At 36.8% G+C, this 20089-nt stretch overlaps 1 protein-coding gene across 1 annotated transcript in view; it reads right to left on the bottom strand.

The window, feature by feature from the left end:
• Positions 1-20089, bottom strand: part of DCLK1 (doublecortin like kinase 1) — a 422465-nt gene that overhangs the window by 158074 nt on the left and 244302 nt on the right.

The following is a 20089-nucleotide window of genomic DNA, read 5'->3' as shown; positions in this document are numbered from 1 at the left end:
CATTATTAACTGTGTGATCCCAGGCAAATCACCTAACCCTGTTTGCCCCAGTTCCTCATCTGTAAAATGAACTGGAGAAGGAAATGGCAAACCACTCCAGTATCTCTGTCAAGAAAACTCCAAAAGGGGTCACAAAGAGTTGGACACAACTGAAAAACAACCAAACAACAAAATATATGCATGTATTCATATACATACATAGGGTAGCTATGTGACACGGTCTTCAGTTGTCCTGATCTATGTCTTGCCACTGGACCCAGATGGCTTTGGAGGAGAGAGTGAGATTGGTAACTTTGCACAGCTCTGCCTCATTTAAACTCATTTCATTGCAAGTCATGACATCACCTCCCATGTCATGGTCCTCTTAGAGAATGACAGGCAAAGAACAATGATAACAATGTGGTACAATTTTATATAGCACTGGTCTTGGAACCAGGAAGACTCATCTTCATTAGAAGATGTAAATCAATAATTATGTAATGAACATAGCTAAAGATATTTTGAATATATGATAGATAACAGCTAAAATACTCAGAGCAGCTAGGTGGTGCAATGGATAGAGTATTGGGGCTGGAGTCAGGAAGACTTATCTATTCAAATTTGGCCTCAGAAATTTAATAGTTGTGTGATCCTGGGCAAGTCATTTAACCCTGTTTGCCTCAGTTTTCTCTTCTGTAAAATGAGCTGGAAAAAGAAATGGCAAATCATTCCAGTATATTTGCCAAGAAAAATCAGGTCACAAAGAGTTGGACATGACTGAAATGACTGAACAACAATAATTTGTAAGTCAGAGATTGCTTGTCTGACTATTATTTTATTATATAACTATCTGAGGGTTAAGAGAATAACACTCCTAAGTACAAGAATTTCTTCCCCTTTTTTGTTCAGGGGCTGCCAATTTGAAATTTTAGTCTAGACATATTCACACCCTTAAGATAAAATTCTGAGCTTAAGATCTGAAAATAGAATGATGCTGACATTATAATAGCCTAGCTATTATTCATTTAGGAACTCTTAACTTTCTATTTCTTCCTTGTTCTGATCAGGTTTGATTTACCAAAGTACAGGCAATGCATAGCAGATGGCTCATAGAAGAAAATAAAATCTTTTCCTTATACGTCTTGGTTGGATGAAGGCATAAGCAAGATGTGTAAGCAATCATAGCTGCTACATACTGCTGGATGAATTTTTTTTTTCTAGCAGATACCATTACTTCTCATTGGAAGATAAAAGATTTCTAGTCAGCCAAGAAGAAAGGTTATTTAATTATTCATATATTTTGTCTGACACACAAAAAAAGAGGGAGAGACAGGAAAAAAGGGAAAGAAGAGGGGGACGGAAGTCAGAGAGAAGGAAGTGAGTAGGAGGAAGGCAGGAAGGAGAAAACATCACCTTATGAGAGCTTTGGCTTGTACCATGCTATGCCTAAATCTGATTACCCAGCCAAGCTCTCAATTTATCTTCTGAAGTGGCAGAAAGAGAAGTCAAATTGTACCTTGGGTACTCATGTCTTATCACTGATTTGGCAAACAGTTTTTTTTTTCTTTCAACTTTGTGCTGAGAAACTGAAATTTATATGTACAGATTTTCCCTAACAAAGAATAAGGGAGAACTTATATCCTAAAATACTCACTTCCCATACTGCAGTATGACAAAAACATATGTTTCCTGAAGCTTGTATATATCAAAAAGAAGAGAATGCTGCTACTTGGGATGTCACTGAAACTTTTAACAAGGAAGAATACTTTAAAAACATGCTAGTGTTATAAGAAACTAGTTTTCCATAGAATTTAATTTTGTTCCTTTTGTTACTGAAACCCTGAAGAATGATAAGGAGAGTAGGGATGGAGGGATGGACTGGATCTCAAATGTGTAGCCATATTTTGCTGTTATTAATAATAGCACATACTGCATTTTCATAGTGCTTTACAGTCTACTGTTATTGAAGAATTTATGTATTAAAGTAAGAGTGTGGAATTTAGCATTTATTTCATCTCTTAGAGGACATAGGAGAAAAGGCTTTAAGAATTATGCAGTTTATACTATCTCTTCAAATGTTTCTCCAAGACTGATTTTTTTTTAGAGGGGGGTGAGGCAATTGGGGTTAAGTGACTTGCCCAGGGTCACACAGCTAGTAAGTGTCAAATGCCTGAGCTGGATTTAAAACTCAGGTCCTCGCTGAATCCAGGACTTATTATCCACTGCGCCACCCTAGCATGCCCCTCCATGACTGATTTATGGAAAGATATAGACAAGAATCACAATTTGGAAAGGCACCAACATCATTCAGTATTTCACATGACTTTGCCAGAACCCTGACCACAGGAGTTTAATAAAAGTGGCTTCAGGTACAAGAACCTCTCCATAGAGATTCCCAAAAGACATCATTGTCTTAAAAATCCAGTGTTCTTTTTTTCACCTCCACAATATCTTAGTTAGAAAGAAGAGAAGGATAGTCTTTCTAATCAATTCAAAGAGGGTCTTTTTGATTAAATAATTTCACTGCAACAAAAATTCACAATGATTTTAACTTGATTTTTTCAGTCTCCCCATTTATTTTCCTGACCACACTGCATTATAATATGAATGCTCTAACAAAATTCTTAGTCATTTAGCATTTCCATGGCACCACTGTTTGGCAATACACTTACTATTTTTTTTTTTGGAAACATATTTCTCCTAAGTCCTCCCTCAGATAAATTATTTTAGTTGACCCCATTTGAGGGAGGGATAGTAGAGGAAACATAGAGGAAGGTCATATTCTCTTTGATTATGCTACTTAGCTCATTGAACCACATTGTTCCTCATCTTAAAAACCCACTGGCAGCTCTGTTTCTCCTTAGGGTGTTAGACAGAAAATAGGTTAAATATAATTCTTGTTGCTAAGTGGCTTTAACTAGCAGAAATTGTTATGCTGGGTGTGTGAGACTTTCAAAATGCTAGGAAAGTGAAAGCTTATGCCTCTGGGGGAAACAACAGTTACAGATAGGTAGGAAGAAATCCAACACAAAAGAGATAGAATGTGGCAGTTTAGATAGCTTGCAAATTGCAGATAACCAAAAAAGGTTTGGGGATTTTTTGTTGTTGTTGTTGTTGTTGTTGTTGTTTTCAGTTGGGTAGGTAGCGTTCACAGCATGGATGAGGGAAGTGATAATTCCTCTAGACTCCTTCCCTGAACTATTTCATTGTAATTTAGTTTTATCTGAACAGAAAAGATATGGTTTTGTTTGCTTTTGTAGACAAGCAGAGAAGACTTAGCAAAATATCATGGGAATGAAGTTAGATTTGTGAGATCTGCTGATGTACAGGAATTAATTTTATAACTCTCTAATTTAGACTTTAAAAATTATTTTCCACAAGTCAACAATAATTAGCAAATAAACACCAATATTAATTGTTTCACTGTGCTTTGGAATCCACATAGAATTAATTGGTCCATGGAGTTCCCCTATGAGAAAATTAATTATTTTATTCAACAAATGAGAAAATATAATTATAGGAGGAGGTTAAGGTTAACTGTAGCAGAGTGAACATAATAGTGGACATATGTTCCATATGCAAAGGAATTATTAATTTTTAATCTTTAAGGCAGATAATCATTTTCTTGAATTAGGCAACCAAAAAGGCAAGATAAGGGATATTTCTGAAGCAACCAGGTAAATCAACAATGATCATGTTGGAAACAAAAACTAATGTTGGAAATGACCTTTAACATTGTCATGAAGATTGATCAAAGATATAATTGAATCTGCTCTCTCTCAATTTACAAGATGTTAACGCTAATTCTTTGTGCTATCATTTTACAAAAAACAAAAACAAAAATCGCACACACGCACACACAACCCACTTCACCGGATTGATACATCTGTTAGTTAGACATTAAAAAAATTTTTTTAAACCTTGCCAGTTATCCATGGACACCATTAGGACCAAAATAGGTTTCAAAAGTATTTTGACTGTATAATGGAAAACATTCTAGAGAGATGACAAGGAACAAAAAGGTTTTTGTTGCTAATGACCATCCTCCTTTGTAAAATTCACCACCCCTGCCCAAACTTTAAAAACAAAACAAAACAAAACAATTTACTTCAACTTTAGTATGAACCTACAGTGGATGACAGGAACAACAACCTAAAGCAAGGGTAGATAACATCTAAGCCCTATTTTGTTTAACTTTAGTGTACAGTATCTTAAGTATTCAGGTTTGTTCCCCAACTGTGCCCTTGGAGCCCTGCTGTACAACTAACTATGTGCACTACTCAGAGGAGTTGAAGAGGCTTAGATGGCTATTAGCTGATTTATTCCTGAAGTTCTCCCCTTCATCCCTCTGTTTTGCCCATTTAATTTTGGTTGCTTCTGTCCCAATAAGACACTAGTGCAAATAACTGGATTTATTTCAAGGTGGAAAAAAAGGTTCTGAACAATTACACAAATGATTACTCTAAATGTAACACCTTCAGAATCTAGCCAATGAGACTTGATTTCTCTTCAGTAGATAGATTCATCAGGATTGCAACCCATCCTTGCCTTTCCAGTCTACTGTCCACATCTGGAAAAATGTTTGAAGAGATAGTAAAAACTGCGTAATTTTTTAAGCCCTCTCTCCTTGGTCTCCTTCTCTACCACAAGAGGAGGAGGAGAAGAGAGTAAGTTGGGGAGCCTGAAATGAACAGAAAGCCGTTTTATGTTTTTATCTGTTCAATGGATTGCAATTGTCAAAGAATTCATTATGTCATACCTAAACTTTCATTGATGAGCTTTTCTGTATTTTCTGCTGTTATACTGTCCTTAAAGTTGATAGAACTTGCAAGAATTGGCACTCCAATGAACTTCTAGGTTACCTCTATGTCATCAGTGTTACCAAAGCAGAACTTTTGTGGAAGCCTCATCTTTCAAAGAACAAGACTGTGAGGCAAAATAACAACTCAATGTTAAAAGATTTTCTGGCCACAGCTAAAAAATTAACTGAACCCCTCTAATGTTCCAAAGAAAAGTTCTAAACCCCAAATTTCTTCATATTCATGAACAACCTTTGCTCCTGTGATCAGTCCCTCTCTCTCTCTCTCTCTCTCTCTCTCTCTCTCTCTCTCTCTCTCTCCCCCTCTCTTCAATCTCTTCTTTTCTATTGGATTACTCCTACAACTATACTTTAGTCTATATTCACCTTCAAAAATGTTCCCTCTACATTGGCATTCCCCAAAATTATCATTCTTTCTACTGCTAGATGTAGAACTCACTCTGACCTCACTTCCTCTACTCACTCGTCACATCATCATCACACAGCAATCTCTTATAATGTGACTTCCAACCCCACCACTCCACTGAATCTGCTCTCTGAAAAATTCACCAAAATAATGTTTTACATAACTGTACATGTATAACCCATTTTTGATTGCTTACCACCTCAGGAAAGGGGGAGGGGAGGGAAGTACTTATAAAATTTGGAACTCAAAACTATAAATAAAAATGTTTATTTTTTTTAAAGTTACCAAAAAACTATGCCCAAAGGGCTACAGAACTGTGCATACCCTTTGATCCAGCAATACCACTGCTAAGTTTATATACCAAAGACATCCCAAAAAAGAAAAAAAAGACCTATTCATACAAAAATATTTATAGCAGCTCTTTTTGTGGTGGCTAAGAATTGGAAATCAAAGGAATGTCCATCAATTGGGGAATGGCTAAACAAGCTGTGGTATATGATGGTGAGGGAATATTATTGTGCTATAAGAAATGGCAAGCAGGATGATTTCAGAAAGGCCAGGAAAGACTTGTATGAATTGATGTACAGCGAAGTGAGCAGAACCAAGAGAACACTGTGCACAGTGACAGCAATATTGTTTGAAGAACTGTGAATGACACTATTTTCAAAAATACAGTGATCTAAGACAATCCCAATGGACTAATGATGAAGCATTACTATCCACCTCCAAAAAAAGAACCAATATTTACTAAACACAGATTGAAGCATGCTATTTTCACTTCCATTTTTTCTTTTTCAAATTTTCTTATACAAAATAACTAATATGGTAATGTTTTACATGATTACACATGTATAAATTGTATCTGATTGCTTACCACCTCAGGGAAGGGGGAGGGAAGGAGAAATAAAATTTGGAACTCAAAACTATAAATAAAAATATTTATTATTAGAAAAAGAATGTCTTTTAAAGCAAAAAAAAAAAAGTCACCAAAAGACCTCTCAGTATTAACTTTGATGGCCTTTTGTCAGTCTTCTTCCTTCCTGACCTTTGTATAGGATATGACAATGCTGACAACTCTCTATTCTACTGAATACTTTCTCCCACCTTGGCTTCTATGATATTATACTCTCTACCTTGATGATCTCCTCTATTTACATAGGTTCAACTGTTACCTGTATAAAGATTCCCAAATCTATGATTATAGCCCTATCTCTCCTTTGCATATTTCCAATAGTCTGGCAAGCATCTTCCCTTAGATGTTGTTCTGACACTTTGAATTTATCATGGCTCAAACTGAACTCTTCTTTCCCCAATAATATTTTTCCTCCTCTTTGAGGTAGCTGGTGGCACAGTGCTTAAAATGCTGGCTTGGAGTCATGAAGACCTTAAGGAAGACCTGAATCCAGCTTCAGATACCGTGGGATCCTTGGTAAGTTTCTCAAACTCTCTGTCTTAGTTTCCTTAATTGTAAAATGAGGATAATAATGGTACCTATTTCTTTACTTAGCACAGTGCCTGACACATAGTAGGCTCTACATAAATGCTTGGGTTTTTCTCTTCCTTTCTTTTCTTTCCCCCCTTCTCTCCCTTCCCCTCCTATTTTCCATATTTCTGTTGATGGCACCATCCATGGTGCCATCTCAGTCTTCTTTGATTCTTTCCTCTCGATCATCTCCCCAACCCATCTAATCAGGTGCCATATAATGTCAATTTTATATCCACAACCTCTTTCTTCTGCTGCAAAATGCTTCACTGATTCTCTAATACCTAATAGGATAAAATATAATCTCCTTGTGCTGGCTGACATTTAAGCATTCCACAACCTGTCTCCAACATACCTTCCCCAATCTTTTCCACATTACTCTGATTCACACACTCTCTAGTCCAAATCAAGTGGCTGACTAGATGTTCCTTGGACTTAATATTCCATCTCCAATCTCTGGGAATTTGTCCAGGTCATCTTCATGCTGGAAGGCACTCCTTCCATCTTTGCCTTTCAGAGTCCCTCTCTTCCTCCAAAATCAGCTCAGGTTTCACCTCTTCCTTAAAGCCTCCTGATCCTTGTCCCAAATGAAAATATTTCTCCTTCGAATATTCCTTAAAAATTGTCTGGATTTTGCTTTTACCCTCACCATATTTGTACCTATTATTCTTATCTGTGCACATTCCATGTACTATCTACTCTCCCCTTCCTCCATTAACATGTAAGCTCTTGAGAGGAAGTAGTCCTGTCATATTTTTAATTCTTCCCTTCTAGTATCTATTAGAGTGTTTTGCTCATAGGAGACACATACTAAATATTACTATACATGATGACTTTTGACGAATGACATGAGGAAATAAACTCTCATTTTGGAATTCTACTTTGGTATCAGAAATAAAAGACAAGCCATCTATATTCTAAACTCCTCTACAGATAAATACCTCAAAGGGGGATAATAACTTAACAGAGACCACCTACAGAATAAGATGGGGGGCAGGAGGCATCAATAGTCATCATAGGCTATCTACAGGCTCACATTTGGAAAGGCAAGTTAATGGATATGAGGATACCAAAGGTATAAAATTGACAACAGGATGCTGTAAGAGTGCCAGGACTCTTGGGTTAATAACTAGAATGAAAGATACTCTGGGGGGTAACAGGTGAAGAAGTTATACATGCTGCCAGATGGTGTCCATCTGGTCAAATGTATATAACATATACTTTGTATATTATCGCAACATGGGATGCAAGATGTTGCATCTCTATGTTTGGTTCACTGCATGCACTTTCTTAATCGAAACTTTTTGAATGTGAAAATCAGCAGATGACAGCAGGGTGAAATGGTAACAATAAAGGAGACCCAGAACCATCAATGCCAAGAGAACTGAGATATGAAGTCATGAAATAGCAAAATGCTGCCAACTGACAAAGCTGGAGAGGTATTCTTCTCCATGCAACTCTTTCTCATTTCTGAATAGAAATCACCTGAGGGATAGTATCCTTCATTCCTGGTTTAAGATTCTATGGGCAAATGTGATGCACAAATGTAATTGGTACCATGCTAGAAAAAATATACATATGTGGGATACAGAGAAAAGACTTACATGAACTGATGGAGAGTGAAGTAAGTGTAACTAAGATACCAAATGAATTATGAATGCAAAGAACTACAGCCACAAAACAAAGACAAAAATAAGGTTACAATATTATGAAGAATAAAACTGATGCTACCAAAAAGAGATTGAGAAAATACCTCCCTCATGCTTTGCAGAGGTGATGGTGGAGGGAGGAGACATGGCCCATGCCAGGAATATTGCAAAATAATGATCGTTTTTAATCTATTAATCTTTTTTATACTAAAAGAATAAAGATTTTTACTAAACATTGTAAGCTGCATTCAATAGCTTTCAAATACACACACCACAATCAATCTGCAGTCAATTCATTCTTGCACAATCCATGAGTTAGGGCAGAACTCCCTTCAACTTACATTAAGATACCTACTTAGTCTCTTGTGGGCAGGGAATGGGGAATTACACCTCATTTCTGATCACTAATGTGTGATGAAGAGCATCAGGACAATTATATGAAAATGAGTATAAAGAAATGATTCTGATTTCGAAGTACATTAAGTTTGGAAACACTAACAAAAACATCAAAATGATACAGGTATATTTGCTTATGCTAAATTCTTGATGGGAAAGTTCTCAAGAACAAGCAATTTGTTTTCTGCTACAGAAGGGGGGTAGTTTTTGAAGAACAAAGTTTTTTTTCATAGAATTTCATATTTGCTAATATGAAGGCATATACATTTATTAAATCTTGTTTGAAATTTTTCTCATCTTTCTCTTTTTCTTTCTAACAAAATTCATTGTTGGGGACAGCTAGGTGGCACAGTGGATAAGCACTGGCCCTGGAGTCAGGAGGACCTGAGTTCAAATCCGGCCTCAGACACTTAACACTTACTAGCTGTGTGACCCTGGGCAAGTCACTTAACCCCAACTGCCTCACTATAATAATAATAATAATAACAATACTAAATCATTCATGGTTATAAGGGATGGCTCTTAGAACAGAGCAAGGAGAGGGCTATGGAGTAGGGTGGGTAAAAACAAAATATCAATAAAATCCAATAATCCATTTAAAAAGATATAAAGAATCTATAAATGATTATATCCACGTACATATGGATGTTAAGAATTTTTGTTGCTGGATTTTCTGTTATTTACTTTGGCAGTCTGTTCTAATTGCATGTTTTGCTATTTGATTTATGATTCCTATCTGTTCTGTTGGTACAGATTGCACCGGATGATTATTTAGCGCCCACACTGGAATCACATTACTGTTCAAGTCTGGAGTTGTCTGTGAAACCATTACATTTGGTGGTGGCCTATGCCGTATGTCTTAAAGACTGTACTAGTTTCAAGTTAATCCTACCCTGATTAGCACTGTAGGTATCCACTGACATTTTTATGTGGGGTCTAGGCTAGAGTGATGTTTTAAGCTGTAAACTATTTACAGTTACCTTGCAACAATAAACTACATTTGTTATATTATTTTTTCTTCATTTTCCTCTTCTTCTTACTCAAATTCCAGCTGGTAATTTGTAGCAATTTTATTCCCTACATATTGTCAATATCGGCACCTTCAATTCAAAGCAGCCTTGTGTAGTTGTGGTAAAGTGTCACTGTAAACTTTTTGAATGTGATATTGTTGCATTGTCATTTGTGACAGCAAAGTTTTATTGTGCCATGCTTCTGACACTAGAAGATTCAGACATCTAGCCTTGCATGAGAGAAAGAAAGACTGTCTGGTTTCCCACTTTTATTTAGAACTCTGTGTCAGGTGAGTGCAAGATATCAGTATGGCGCCACCCTTTTGTTGTGCTTTTAATTCTGTGGGTTTTAAGAATGGATATAATGCCATGGAAATATGCAATAGCTATAGTTCTTAAAGAGCATAGTTCAGTGACTGTTAGAGAAAAGACAGTGGATACTGATGAGTGAAGTCAAATGATTCAAGGATTATTCAAGCCTATAACAAAAAACAGATAAGCCATACAGAATCTACATCAAAGGGAAGAGTAAAGTGTGGCCAAAACTGAAAAGTAACACCAAGAACTATCATGCTATTGCTGAAATATAGCCTAATTAATCATAAGAAAACAAGCAAAAACCTTCAGAGGCCTGGCAGTTGAAGTGGCTATCATTTATTCATGCCAGTGAAGTACAAGCAGCTTAGATTTGTAAGAACAGCAAGAAGACCAATTTTCGTTGTTCATTTTGTTTGTTTGTTTTTTTAAAGCTGCTAACTTGCCGTGAAGAAAAAGTGCTTTGCCTGGCAATACAATACAAAGATTGAAGTGCTGGAGATCATAAAAGTTAATTTTTACTGATCAAACTCATGTCTCTATTCAAATGATTGTTAAATGTTCCTATAAGCTTTAAGATTTGAGCATCTTCATCGGAATATAAAACATTGATTCCAAAGATGTTTGGGAGGATGTTTTTTCCCTTTACTTCCGAGGGGCCAGTTTTGTCCCCATAGAAGAAAAGATGAATTTGATTAAATGTACTGATGTACTGAGAAAACAGAATTATAGAAATTCCCAACTAGAGACAGGATACAGCAGCATGATCTTGTATCATACCACATCCTGAATGGTTAAAAAATTTATCCAAGAGAGAGAGACAGAAATGCTAGAGTGGCTTGGAAACGCATCTGATTTAAACCCAACTGAAAAACTATAGGTTATGACCAAAGGTAGGCATGGAAAATTGGACTGGTTATCAAAAATATGCTTAATAGCCCATGTGATGGCTAATCTCATGATAAAAAAATGCAGAATGTGTCAAAAATCTTGTAACCTCAGTATCACATAATGTGAAAAAATGGTGAGAGCAAATGGAGGGCACATTTTATATTAAAGGATTTTTTAAAAAGATATAAAGGTTTTAAAATTTACTGCTAATAACCTTAATTATTTTACTTTGTCCTAGTTAATTTGCCCTGTATTGGACCATTGATGGTCAGTGGTGAGACTAGACCCTAATCGTATACTGTTGTTTAGAAGGGCACCTATAAAAGAGACTTTTGCCCTATGCTCTTGTCATGCCAACAAAGGACCCTGTCTCTCTTTATAGAAATAAATAATTATCTTCTTGGTCTTAGCCATAAAAGATGATAAATATCATATTTTTCTTTATCTAAAAAAAAGAGCAATAACATTTTAAAAATTTCTGTGTAGTTGACTTTTGGAAGAGTAGCAGAGAAAAAAAAAAGCCCCTGCCCTTATAACTGGCCACTATTTTGAAAACAAGGGCTTTCAAGTCCCCTTTTCCTCATATAGACAATAGTCATGAGTAGCTTAGAAGGGGGGGAGGGGAGGTGGCTAGGGAGGAGGGAAAAAAGGAAACTGAATCAGTTTTAGCCTGGTTTTTCTATTTTCATATCAATGTTTTTAAAACTAAACAAAAATTTTTAAACAATAAGGATAAAAGCTTATAACCTGGAAACTTGCAGAATTCAAAGCACAACTGCATGACCCTCCACCTACATATTTCAAGTACCATGGCAACATGAAATTTTCTTAATAATTAGTCATTCATCCTGAGAATATTTTAAGCAGAGATTTGCATAGTGTTTTCCTGTGGTGAACCACAATTTGGAAGACTTTCTTTAGATGGCTGATGGTTACACAAACAGCATGGTCTGATAAGTATTTCTGAATCTGCTTTATGCCCAGAGAATTGGAAGGGAGGAGAGAAGAGTAGGAGTAGAGAATACACAGAAATATATTATTCCCACATTCATTTCCCTGAAGCTGGCCCCCAAAACAAGGCAGTGTATTAAAAAAAAAGAAAGGCAAATGTGTCTAACCTCCAGCTATGTTATGCAGGAATTCACAGCAATATATAAATACTATATTGTGCTTATTAGTTTTCCATGAACTGTGCAGATGTTTTATGGAAAAAGATGCACTTATTTTTCAATTTTTAATGAAAAAAACTGAATCGTTTGTTCTTAATCTCCTTTGGCTCCATGTATTCAGAGTTAGCAATTTTAAGTACCTTAATGAATCAAAAAGATCAATCTATTCCATGTGTCCTCATATGACTTAATAAAAGTTTTCTCTCTCTACAAAATTTAATGAATTATGGATTTTGAATAATTGAGCTCCTTTGAAAAAATTAAGCAAACTGCTTGTACAACAAATTATCTACAATAAGAGAAATCTTGAATTGTCGATACAGATGAAATAAAAAATTCACTTATTTCTAATTCTCTTTTTTCTTAGTACTTATTAAGAAAAAAAGGTAGCTTCTTTTGTATTGTTTTGTTCATATTAAGCCATTTGGCAAAGGGTCACAAATGATTTTCACTTACAAATGATTTCAAAATATGTTGCCAAATTCAAACAAACGAAAAACAAACCCCAAGGCCCGTCCATTCAGTATGGGTCCAAAAAATGACTTGCCTACCAGGGAAATGAATGATAGGTTAAGGAGAAAATAGACCACAGAAATGACAGACCCAAGACTAGGCATCAAATGCATCCAACAAGGGCTTTCAAGATGTATGTGTAAGGGGAGTCTTGCAACCTGAATTAAAAGGGATTTAAACCAAGAAGGAAGGGGGTAAAAGAAACTGACACTATAGATTCATCAAGTTAGCAAGGAGGTATTAGATAAAAATACCTTTAAATTCAAAAGAGACAAAAATCTAAGGGGAATAAAAGCAGTAGTAAAACTAAAAGGCTCAAATAGAGCTGCACAAAGTATCATCAACATACAAGATGAATCAGAGGTCCTAAGACAAGGAGGCAATTTTGACCTCAAAATCATCACCAAGACTTGATGTGATGATAGTCATCTGGAATATGGATGTTACTTTATTTAAAGGAAATGTGGTAGAAAAAGGGGAAGGGGATGACATTTTATACCAGGAGTACTTAATTTGGGTCTATGGATCTCCAAGGGATCTTTGGATAGATTGTAGGAGATCTATGATCCTGGATAAGAAAAAAAAATACATTTCTATTTCTTACTAATCCTATAACTAAAAATTTATTAACTCCTTCAATTATTTAAAAAAAACAGTATTCTGAGAAGCAGTTCAAAGGCTTCACTAGATGCCAAAAGGGTCTACAACCCCAAAAAAGGGGTGGGTAAGAACTAGTGTTCTGTTAAGAAGATATGCCTTTGTGAGAAAATCCAAGAACAAGTATGAGAGAAGCATGGTGAAAATCAATGCAAAGAGAAACAAGCAATATTGTTACAAGAGAATACTACAAACTGAGTGGACAGAAAGGGGAATAAAGGAGCTTGAGGAAACTGATTTAAACTGGCACAGAGACATATATGATATAGGAGTGAAGGGAAGCTTCAATTGGACTATATGCTGGTACTCTGTCAATAGCAAAACAGAAAATAACTTTTTGACACTTCTGAAAAAAGTTTCATTTTTCAAAGGATGGATGATCCCTAAGTGAAATCTTATTTCGAATTTGAGTTTCAAAAAGAGAGAGGAACTCTTTGCTTGGGTGGAAATGATGTATACCTTTGGTGAGTTATCTCTCTATTTTAGATATCTTATTTAAAAAACAAAAACAAAAGAAGAAAACAGAAACTTTTAAAAAGGACAGATTTAAAAAATTTTAGAGGAAAGACAGATGCGGTTTAAGGATTAATATTCTACACAGGAAGTCAATCCCAGTTGGGATGGGAGGTTCTCAAAAAGGAAATTCTGAAGATATAAAGAGAAACAATTTTGATGAGAAAAAAGGGGAGTTGTCTGAAGAGACAGATGTGGATGAATAGGGAACTCACCAACTTAGATTTCTAAAAGAAATGTACAGAATATAAAACTGTGGCAAAGAATACTTTTGGGAGTGCTAAAGCTCAGAACGAGCTGAGGTTGGTGAGTAAAGTTAAAAACAAAACAGATGCTTTTTTTTTTTTTTAAAAAAGCTATATTGTGGGAAAGTATAAGATTATTAAGGGGATAGGATTATTGTACAAGGTGGATGGACAGAAGGCAGAAATACTCAATTTTAATTTTGTTTTTTTCTGCCATAGAGCATGGGAATGTAAAAGATAGAACAAAACCAACTAGTACCAAGATAAGGAAGGATTTAAGAAAGCAAACCATACTATCATTTGGACTGGAACTGAGGAGGAGTTCAAATAACATGACTCAGATCAACTGTATGGTCAGATACTGTAAGAACTTGGAGATACGCTTGCTGAGCCACTGTTACTATTATGTGAAAAAATGGAGGGGGATGGGAAAGGTAACTACACAAATGGAGAGAGATATATCCCAATTTTCTTGTTTTTCTTCTTTTCTCTTAAATAAATGTATTTATTTATTCTTACATGCCTTTATTTCCCCCAATGAATAACAAAAAATAAATCAATATCATAAACATGCATAATCCTGAATTTAAAAAAAAAAACTAAAAGGGAAGAGAATAGAATGTGCAACCTATAGGCTATTGGATCTGACAAAATTTGAGTACATATCACTGAAGAGGTAGTTAGTGAACATTTAGAAAAGGAAGTATTGATGGCACAGAGTCAGCATGGCTTCATAAAAGATAAGTTATATCAGACTAAGCTTTTTGTTTTGTTTTGTTTTTGTTTTTAGTGAGGCAATTGGAATTAAGTGACTTGCCCAGGGTCACACAGCTAGCATCAAATGTCTGAAACTATATTTGAACTCAGGTCCTCCTGACTGCAGGACTGGTGTTCTATCTACTGCATCACCTAGCTGCCCCCAGACTAAGCTTACTAAACTGAGAGGTCAGGAGGTAGTTTATATAGACTTTAGAAAGGCATTTGTTATACTTTTTCATGCAATTCTTTGGAAAAGCTGAAGAGATATAGGACTGTATAGTTATTGAGTCATCTTCAAACCTTTGATGGTTCTTGGCAAGCTAATATATGTTCTCATCACTAGTTTAAACAAAGCTTGACAAGAGACCCCAATCAGGCATTTAAGGATGAGACTTCAAGGTTGACACTCTTGGACATTTAGCCTCTTAAGGGTATCCCTGAATCTACTCACTTCCCTTCTGAAGTCCCTAATCTTACAAACCCATGCAAGATTAGTTTTTCACTACTCTGTATACACAATATTTAATTTTCCAAGGCTTCCCATTGTCTACAAGATAAAGCCCAAACTCTGCCCTGGCTTTCAAAACATCATACAATATAGTTCTTACTTCTCCATATTTTTTCTTGTACTACTAAGAGAAATCCCAAGCTGAATATTTGGTCATTTCATTGCTTCCCCACACATGCCATGCATGTTTCCAACTCTCTTATGCTACCAATAAACATTTATTCAATCAATCAATAAATAAACATTTACTGATAGAGGCAAGACTGAATAAGAGTTTAAATGCCAGGAGAAGAGCTGTGAATTTAATGTTAAGCACTGTTGAACCACTGAAGATTTTTGAGCAAGATGATGTTTTATCTATCTATACTATCTATAAGCATTAACTTAGTTCTTGGTGCTCTAAGAACTTATTTTGTGTCAGGCACTATGCTATGTATGGAGGATAAAAAAAAAAAAAGCAAAAACATGGTCATTGTCCTCAAAGAGCTCATATTATAATGGAGGAGAAAACATGTAAACCCAGTAAGTGTAGTGTAAATGGAAGGTAAGCTCAAAACTCTCAGAGGAAAGGTAGGGTTGGGAGGTATGGCCTATGGTAGAAGGTGGATTTTGAGCTCAGTTTTGAGGGAATACAGGAAAGGCAGGAGGCAGAAGCAAGGAGAGAAAAGGAATGTGGGACAAACAGTGAAGGAAGAGCTGGGAAACAGCAAATTTGTTCTGTGCAAAGATTAGCAAGTAGTCCATTGTAGCTAGTTCACAGAGTATGTGAAGGAAATAAAATGTAAGAAAGTTCATAAAGTAGGAAGGGGTTTGCTTAAAGAGCATTAAATGCTAAACACAGAGGATTTTATATTTGATCATGGAAATAATAGGAAGCCACTGGAGTTGATAGAGTAGGGGGTGATGTGGACAGATCTGAACTTCAGGAAGATCAACTTAGTCGCTGAGTGGATGATAGTTTAGAGTGAGTAGTCCTGTTGCCAACCAGGCAGGAGGTGATAAAGGCCTGTGGGGCAGTAGCAGCTGTGTGAATGGAGAGAGGGAGACAGATATAAGAAACATTGTGAAGGCAGAAACAAGACTCGACACCTGATTGGATATGTGGAATGAGTGTGAGTGAGAATTAAAGATGACACTGATGTTGTGATCCTTGGTGGCTAAAAGGATAGTAGTACATACACTCAAGAGTAATAGGGGGGCAGCTAGGTGGCACAGTGGATAGAGCACCAGCCCTGGAGTCAGGAGTACCTGAGTTCAAATCCGGCCTCAGACACTTAATACTTACTAGCTGTGTGACCCTGGGCAAGTCACTTAACTCCAACTGCCTCACTGAAAAAAAAAAAAAGAGTAATAGGGAAGCATCATAAAAAAGGGAAAAGGACCCATAATGTACAAAAATATTTATAGTTATTCTTTTTGTGGTAGCAAGGAATTGGAAATTGAGGGGATGCCCATCAATTGGGGAATGGCTGAATAAGTTGTGGTATATGAATGTAATGGAATTCTATTGTGCTGTAAGAAACAATGAGCAGGAGGAGTTCAGAGAAACCTGGAAGGACTTGCATGAACTGATGATGAGTGAGATGAGCAGAACCAGAAGAACACTGTATACAGTATCATCAACATTATGTGTTGATCAGCTGTGATAGACTAGATTCTTCTCACCAATACAACAATACAAGAAAGTTCCAAAGGACTCATGATGGAAAAGGTTCTCCAAATCCAGAAAAAAAAAAAAAGAACTGTGGAATATGGATGCTGATTGGAGCATACTATTTCTTTTGTTTTTGGTGCTGTTGTTTTTCTTTTTTGAGGTTTTTCCTTTTTGCTCTGATTCTTCTCTTATAACATGACTAATGCAGAAATATGTTTAATGTTATTATACACATATAACCTATATCAGATTACCTGCTGTCTTGGGGAGAGGGGTAGGGAGAGGAGGGAGGGAAAAATTTTGAAAGTGGAAATCTTATAAAAACAAATATTGAAAACTATCTCTACATGTAACTGGAAAATAATAAAATACTTTTATTTTTAAAAAAGAGTAATAAGGAAGCCAGGAAGAGGTGAGGGTTTGGGGAAAAGATAATGAGTTCTGTTTTAGATATGCTGAGTTTAAGATATGTATAGGGATATCTAGTTTGAGAAATCTTAAAGGCAGCTGGCATTGCAAGAACTCAGAAGTCAGGAATGGATATGTGTGTGTTTTTATATATACACACACATACACATTGTACGTATGTATGCATATATATTGATAGAAATATTGAGAGAGAGAAGAAGAAGGAGGAGGAATAGGAGGAGAAGAAGGAGGAGGGGGAAGAGAGAGAAAGAGACAGAGACAGAGACAGAGGGAAGGAGAACTGAAATTTCTCAAGTAGTTAAACCATGGAAGGGAAGAGACATAGGACAATAACTAGCAAGGATAGGAAAATAAGTCAGGGTATTTTAGGGATTGGATCAAAGGTGCATGTTTTACTGTAAATATCTGATTCAGTAGTAGTAGGCTTCTGCCAGTCGCGAACGACCATGGATCAATCAGTGCCTTGAAGAGCCACAGGCCACATTGTGGCTGTGCAGTCTGATACAGGAGCCGCAGCTCCTGCCGCAACAAGGACATTGGAAAACTGTGCTCTCTGTTGCCGGTTGGTTCCTGTGTCTCATTCGTTTTTCTTCCTCCCGAACTTGAAGGCTCATCTCAGTTGTGCGCAAGCTGCTCCTGAGTACTGAACTCCATCAGGTGCAGTCCTTGGCCATCTCCTCCCAGCTGCCAATGTCCATTCCCAGAGCCCTCAAGTCTCGCTTGCATACATCTCTGTAGCGAAGCTGGGGGCGTCCAGCAGGTCTTTGGCCTGAGGCTAACTCGCCATAGAGTAGGTCTTTAGGAATGCGCCCGTCTTGCATGCAGTGCATGTGACCCAGCCAGCGCAGCCGCCGTCTTTGTTTCAGTAGCGTGTGATTCAGTATACCAAAATAATAATTATAGATTGTATTTTGGTAGCACTTTAAGGTTTTCAAAGTCCTTTACATGTTCTCTTGTTTGTTACCTCTGTGAGGTTCCTCTGTAAGGAAATTATTTCCATTTTACAAATGGAGAAACTGAGGCATAAAGATTTGTCCAAGCTCATAGCTAATAATCTGAGGCAGGGTTAGAATTCAGATCATCTTGACTTCAAATCTAGCACTCAGTCTGGCAGCTAAGTGACACCATGCCAGGAGTCAGAGAGAGGAGTTCAAATCTGGCCTCAGTCACTTACTGGATGTGTGACCTTGGGCAAATCACTTAACCTACTTGCCTCAGTTTCATCAGCTATAAAAAAAAAATGAGGATGAAAGCACCTACCTCCCAGGGTTGTTGTGAGGCCCAAAGTGTTTAGCACAATGCCTGGCACAAGTAGGCACTGTGCAACCTAGCTTAAATGCTACCATAAAGACTCTCCTCCAATTGGGTGCCTTTTATGCATATGCCTGATAATATAATATACGATAGCAGAGATAATTTTATTTGATGTTCCTCTGACTAATATCAAGCAAGGTATAAAACAGGGAGATATATGCTCTTCAAAGATGTTTTTAATTGTATTGGAGAGGTACCAAGGCAGAGTTTAAATGAGATCCTCCAGATGCTCCTATTTGAAGATGATATCATGCTCATTACATCCAACCTTGAAATACTGAAGATTTTTAAAAAAGATTCTTCTAAACAAGATCCATAATCACTCAGAGGTTTGCCTTACTACTAACACTAAAAACAAACTGGATGAAGAATGCCTATTCTCCAGACCGTTATATGTCCCGGGATGGACAATCCAGGCAACTCATCTATCGGTATTTTCCTATATCTTAGACAAGAATTGCAAAGAGAAGACAAATTCTGTTCAGAATTGTCCAGGAGGAGGAGAGTGGGCTGGACCATCTTTAATACCAGCATTCTTCTGGTGATGCAATTACAGCTGCTGGTTGTGAAATAAATACCACAATCTCTTTAGAATTTAATTAGAGGTTTATTCAAAAGGCACTAGAGAGGTTCATGGTGGACTGAACCACATTTCAAACGGAAAATATGCTGATGAAGTAGTATAAAGATTGTCATTAGAAAAAAAAATGACCATAAAAAAGAAGATGAGTCAGTAACATAGCATTTCATTGGTCTTCACACACTCCATCATCAAGCATGTGCCAGGGCCTGGGGATACAGTACAAAGAATGAAATGATCCCAACCAGCCAGGCACTTACCAAAGTGTCAAAAGAAGGACAGGTGAGTCCTCAGGACATTGGGCGGTCCCTTGTGATAAATCCACAGGGGAAGTCATGCACAAGAACTGCAAAGTCAAAAAAATAAAGAGGAAACAGCTTTAAAAAATGAAAAAAAAAAAAAAGAACCAAAAAGTCTAGGCAAGCATGGGGGAGGAGGGAGGTAGGATCTTTATTGCAGGAGAGATCACAGATTCACTGGAGTCCGGTTAGTATTTGCTTTTTTTTTTTTTTTTTTAGTGAGGCAATTGGGGTTAAGTGACTTGCCCAGGGTCACACAGCTAGTAAGTGTTAAGTGTCTGAGGCCAGATTTGAACCCAGGTACTCCTGACTCCAGGGCCGGTGCTCTATCCACTGCGCCACCTAGCTGCCCCCAGTATTTGCTTTTTTTTCCGTGTTGAGATAGATTGTAAGCTTCCTAACGGAAACCTGTCTGATATATTTTTTGTATGGTGTATGAAAGCACACATAGGTACCCAGTAAATACTTGCTGCTTAATAACACCACAAACAACCCACCGCT

This window comes from Dromiciops gliroides, chromosome 3 (genome assembly GCF_019393635.1).
Source record: "Dromiciops gliroides isolate mDroGli1 chromosome 3, mDroGli1.pri, whole genome shotgun sequence".
Classification (NCBI taxonomy): Eukaryota; Metazoa; Chordata; class Mammalia; order Microbiotheria; family Microbiotheriidae; genus Dromiciops; species Dromiciops gliroides.
This window is presented reverse-complemented; position numbering and strand designations above follow the sequence as displayed.